This window comes from Eufriesea mexicana, unplaced genomic scaffold, assembly GCF_001483705.2.
Source record: "Eufriesea mexicana isolate 0111107269 unplaced genomic scaffold, ASM148370v2 scaffold1523, whole genome shotgun sequence".
NCBI classification, from domain to species: domain Eukaryota; kingdom Metazoa; phylum Arthropoda; class Insecta; order Hymenoptera; family Apidae; genus Eufriesea; species Eufriesea mexicana.
Window position 1 is genome coordinate 549,696 of NW_016909723.1, and position 5,643 is coordinate 555,338.

At 47.0% G+C, this 5,643-nt stretch overlaps 1 protein-coding gene across 1 annotated transcript in view; it reads right to left on the reverse strand.

Annotated features, from left to right (window-relative positions):
* Window positions 1–5,643, reverse strand: part of LOC108548446 (neural cell adhesion molecule 2) — a 38,027-nt gene that overhangs the window by 31,356 nt on the left and 1,028 nt on the right. The window contains exon 2 of the mRNA XM_017901369.1: window positions 4,890–5,077. The gene's annotated coding sequence lies outside the window, so the exon portion shown is untranslated. The remainder of the gene's footprint in view (window positions 1–4,889; window positions 5,078–5,643) is intronic.

The window sequence follows — 5,643 nt, forward strand, 5'->3', positions numbered from 1 at the left end:
TCTTCCGATTTTACGTAACGGTGGGCTCCGCGCGACGCGTTGCTTCGGTTTTAAGGGTCGAGATCGACGGAGTCTCGATTGATTCACGCCCGGCGAATCTCGGTTCGAAAAGCCGTACTTTCAGCGAATAAGAGAATTTCCCGTTGTATGCCAACGTCTTGCCGTTGAAAAATTCGGGTAACTTGGAGAGACGCGTTGGTTGTTGGAAGTTGCAGGCTTTCCGGTTGGTAAGGCATATCGGACCAATAGTCGTTATCTTTAAATGAAATCTTTTTACCTGAGACCGATGTACCCGTTATCGTTGCTTCGTTCCGCTATCGCGCTTCGGCTATGAGCTGACCGGCCATCGAAGCACCGATTCCCGTTGCAGATGCTATTCGTGATAATAACTGGCCGAGATACCGATCTCTCTCGGTCGGAGTTAAAACGGGCTAAGTGTAACTTTGCGTACGCGTAACAGCTGACCCTCTCGAAACGTGCAACCCCTCGGAATGGCAACGCCGTCAGATCGGAGGGGTTGATACGTCCCTATGGATCCTTTTGCTTTAATATTGTTTGTACGGGCTCGACTTTATTAACGAGTTCGTGCGAGATAAGAGGAACGAATCTCACGATCGTGATGAACGAATTCGAGGGGAAACGTCGATTCGGCTATCGATTCTATTCCACCCGCGATGAATCCATCGAATCGACTAACCGTTTGCAAGTATAATACCAGATATTTCAATTTTCGCTCGGCATTTATTCGAAGGAAATGTACGACGACGGCAACGACGGCGACGAGGAGATTGCCTCTCCGCTGTCTCTGCCTGTGCACCGCGTTGTTTCATTTAATCGATCCTTGTCTAGAGCGAATGGACATAAAGAGAACGCACGAGAGAACGGGGATCTTTTGCTCAGACTACCGCTCTACTGTCCAACGTTCTATTTCATTTTAATTAGTCGATCGCGTTACATGGTCGGATGATGTTCGCGTTCGCGTTCGTAAATATTGTCCTACATTCGCGTGATTTCGATTAAAAGAAACAAGGATGTTTCGCAAATGCCTCGACTTGGATCCGAAGTGCTTGGCTCACCGAGAATACACTCGGCTATCGCGCTCGAGAGTAAACGAACGCGGAGATTTGCAGAGAGGCAGAAGGTTCCGATAAAAGTAGCTTCCTATTTCAAAGGTCGTTCTGGCAAGGCCCATTTGGCCGAATAGCGAAATCCGTGGAAGAATGCGGCAATTTTTTCGTACGTTCCTTGTTCCGGATGGCGAGTGCGGAGGACAGCTCGGGAGATGATTCGGACCGCGTGTGGGATACGATCTCGTATACGTGGCTATCGGGAGGGTGACTTAAACGATGGGCCAGCTGAATCGAGAGCGGAAGTGCAAAACCCAAGGAAATGGAATATTCCACTCGGATATTGGACGGACAAGGAATCCTCCGGAGAAAATGATAGTCACACGCGCCTGTTGGGAACCGTGACGCGCACAGTCATTCTATTCCGTAGTTCTGACAGGTTTCCGCAAGCGGAGCACGGTCAAAAGTCTCTGGCTGACTCGGTTGAAATTATCTCGTACGAAATTAGCCGGAAGATCGACGGTTGAAACTCGCAACGGAACGAGCTCGTTAAGGCGTAATGGTTAACTCGAAGGCTAATCGATGCCGTTCTCTTCGCTTATTGCCAACATCTCTTCTTCGTGTCACGAGTCGAAAACCTTCGAGTCTTTACTCGCGAATAGAACGAGGTGACATTTTTGACTGCAAGTAGTAGCAAGAGTAATAAAAAAGTGTAAATTGGAAATGCTCGGGTAAGTCCACCTATGACGATGAGAGCGAACAGAATATTCTACTCCGTCGGATATCGGGTAAACGAGGCGAAGCTATTTCGGAAAAACGATAACTGACTTTACGAAAATGTCCCCAGCAGTAGGGACTATGGGAACTGCACTCGAGAAGTCGACGAGAATGTTTGCTACGCACGGATCTTCTTTGCCCTTTACGACTCTGGTTTCCCGAGGAAAATAGAAAATACGAGAAAACTCTTTCCTTCTCGAGCTCGTACCGCGGAATTTTATCAACTTAATAGTCGCAGTCGTATTCTCGCGTTAGCGTACGCGTCGGTTCGCGATTAAGACCTCGCGGCTGCGCTTTTTAACCGCGACATCGGCTAGAACTCGGAGCAACGAAGAATCTTGGATCGAATCGAGGAATTTGATATACCTGGAGTCGAACGCGGACAACGACGAACGTTAAAACATCGTCGTAACGCGAATGAACGAGGCAAAGGAGAAAAGTCTGGCAGGGTGAATAGTTGAATTCCGAAGAAAGAGAGGAAGGAGAATCGGTATTCGGACCGCAGATGTCGGGACAACGAGGGGGCAGCGTTGGCTTGGGCAGGCCAGGGCTTTTTACGAGTTTCCAGCGCTAAACTTGCATTTCTTTAGCAAGTGCCAGGGGTTGAAAGGGTGACAGGAAGTTGGTAGTGGAAGGCTGTACGAAGGAGAGAGAAAGAACGTAAAGGAAACTACTACTCCGCTGGTTTTATTCAAATTTTCTCCAGGCGAAATATCCACTTCCTTCGAGCTTTCCCTGACTGTTCTTCTTCCAACGGGTTCGCACTATCGCATTCTAGCTAGCCGATACGAGCGAAAGTGCGGCGTCAACGAAGAGACAGTCGCGTTGTGCCTAGCTTTGTCCCTTTACAGTCACGTATACTCGGTTTGCGTTTATTTTCAAGTTTCCCCTCGTCTCTTCGCGTGCTTTACCCTTTTTGCCAGCGGCCTGCCAACGGCCTGCCGTGCATCAGAGTTTCGTTTACGAACTTTCCGTCGTTTCGTCGTTCTATAAATTATCGTCGATTAGCGTGCTTCGAATTGTTTATCGAATTACGGCCAATAGCGTTCCCCTACTCGGCTTTCCTCCAACTCTGTATATTCCTCGAACCCTTGCATTTTTTCAGCCCTTTGCTCGTTTTCTCCCGCGTTTCACCGTTCCAACGAGGAAGTCTTCTTTCTTCGAGGTGATTAGTTAACACTCCGAATTGTACCCACCCGTTTCCTATTTTTCCGTCCAATACGATCGAAGGAAATGGGTTCGTATAGCCCAAGAAATTGATGGCTCCAGCGATACGATATTCGTACGGAAGCTGACCTATTGCGCATTTCAACTCGATGCTATCCGGACCGATATCTTATATTCCGACGATCGATCACGCATCGTTGCGCGGAGCACGAATACGCGATTCGTTTGCGCCCTTTTTCTTTCGTTTAACGAGAAAATGTCGAGTAAACGTTCGTTTCGCCACGATCGCGGGTTAGCCTATATTCCGTACAAGTACAAGCTTTGTTCGCGAGGGTAATTCGACGTTGTCTGGTCAGGAATCAATAGAGAATTTCGAAAATATCCTTCGACCGAATTTTGGGCATGTCAGATTTCTGTGAGAGATTCGTAAGTAAACTGTTCTAATAAAACGCGGTGCTGGCAAAGATCCTAGGGATTTTACGGATTACGGTCGGTTTTGTTTCCCTTCCTTGAGCCCTGAACCTCGGCCTCGAGTTTTTTCCGTCGCAATTCAACCGAGGATGAAAATGACGGACGGTTTGCGTGGTGCGATTAGAAGAGGATCGTCCTCTTTTTCCGAGCGCTCGCAGCGGAAGGAGACAAAGCCCAACGGGTCTAAAGGTAGCTGTCGAGCCTGTTGGATGTTTTTGCTCGAGCTTTTACCTCGAACGCGAGCGTTCGATGGGATTAGGGAATAAATGTTCGAAATACAACGGCGATGTTTCTCGTTGAAAATTTTCAAGATAAATTTCACCGATGGAATCGCGAACCCGCGTAGCCTACATTTTTCGTGACCGAGCTTTTATTAAAAACTCGATCGCGCGGATAGCTCACCGCGGATAGCTATCAGTTTTAGCCTTTTTAAATTAAGGAAACAACGGGGATGGGGGACTGTTCGTCGCGAAATTAGCTGGCCAGTGGAAATTTACCGCCACTGCCGAGAGAATTAACACGGAATGGAATAGAAATTCAGTCACGTAAAAGACATCGGGACAGGATTATTAAATTATAGGACACTCTCGTGTCGGAAAATAGCGTAATTCGCGAGTGCTTTATACGGTGAGTGTACAGCGAGTGTACAACGAGAGTCGAATAAAACGCGGTCTCGCGTTGGTAGCGTCAATTTTTCGCCGGTAAAGCTCGTTCTGGCGTCTCATCGCGAAACGTCCAGCAGTTCGATTCCATATCGTACGTTGCGTTCTCTTTTAACGTCATTTAAACTACGAGAGAATCGATAGCACGTCGATAAGTCGCAACCGATCGACCAGTTGTTCGACCAGTTGTTCCACGAGCAAAACATTAATTAGCAATTATCACTGTACCTTGCCCGACGGATCAGGTCGAAATCGACTAATTCGGCGGGAACGAACCTTTGGAAAGAAAAGTGGCACGAACGTTTCAAGTAATTATCTTTGAAACACAGTTACGGTGTCAAAGTTGTGTCGTATATACCTGCACCGTCGTAATTTGTGGCACAAAGTTTACTGTTCGTGTAATTGCGGTGTCATAATGCTCGAAGGAGGTAACTAGCGATGCCAAGCCCGTCGATACGGAAACTCGAGTGCTCGAGGGTCTGCGCTTCGGAGTTAATCATGGCTGAAGAATTAATATTTATTCGAAGAGAAAATAATCCTGTAAGCTTTTAACGACTAGCGTGAAAGACTTCTCGTAAACGAATCTTCGAACCGAGAACGAAAATTCGATGCTTCGTCTCCCGACATCACAGTCCCGACATCGCGAAGATCGCTGGGCAAAAGTCGATATATATCGAATCGATGTGGTAGCGTCGTGGAAGAAAGCGTAAATGATTTCTGAACTATATCCAATAGAAGCTCTTACCGCTTATCGTTCGACGAAATCGTGAGTCGTACCTCGAACAGGCATCGTTCTTCGCGTTCTTCCAGCTTGTATCTTTCGTCTGTCGTTGCGAATCCCGCGTAAAACTTTTACGCATCCGTCGTCCGATTATGTTTCCAGATACAACGGGTCTTTCCTCGCATTCGTATCCGACATTCGTAAAATGATCGCTACCAAAGAAGCAAAACGATAAGACGCGGGAAGAAAATAATTGGAAACGGTGAACGGAAACGAACGGAAAAGGAAACGAGCGTGGATCCGCGGCGTATGTAATTTGTGCGCGTTCAGTGACGAAGCTCGATCGAAAAATGCTTGCAGTGTCTAGGTTAAAACGAGAGTGTTCCGCTCGATAACCTTGGTTGTAAACTCTACGAGGAAACGTGTGCGAGAGTTGTACGGCAATTGTAAGATAATTATGGTCAGATGAATTTCAGTCGAGCCAGTAGCGTCTATGCGGGTTTGGTTGCGTTCGGCTAGAGAGACGAGACAATTAGTCTCTAATTACGAAGATAAATCCATTTGCGAGACACTGGCAGAATGCGTGTCCTGTTTAAAACCGTTATCAAGCGGAAGCAATTGAATCTTAATGAATTAAAGTCGTTCGAGAAGATGCACTCGATTATACCGATTGCTATTTCAGACGAAATTTCAAAGTATGCGCATCGTAAACGCTACTATTTCACGAGGTAGTTTAACACGTATATTTTCTGACACGACGATTGGTCGATGGATCGGA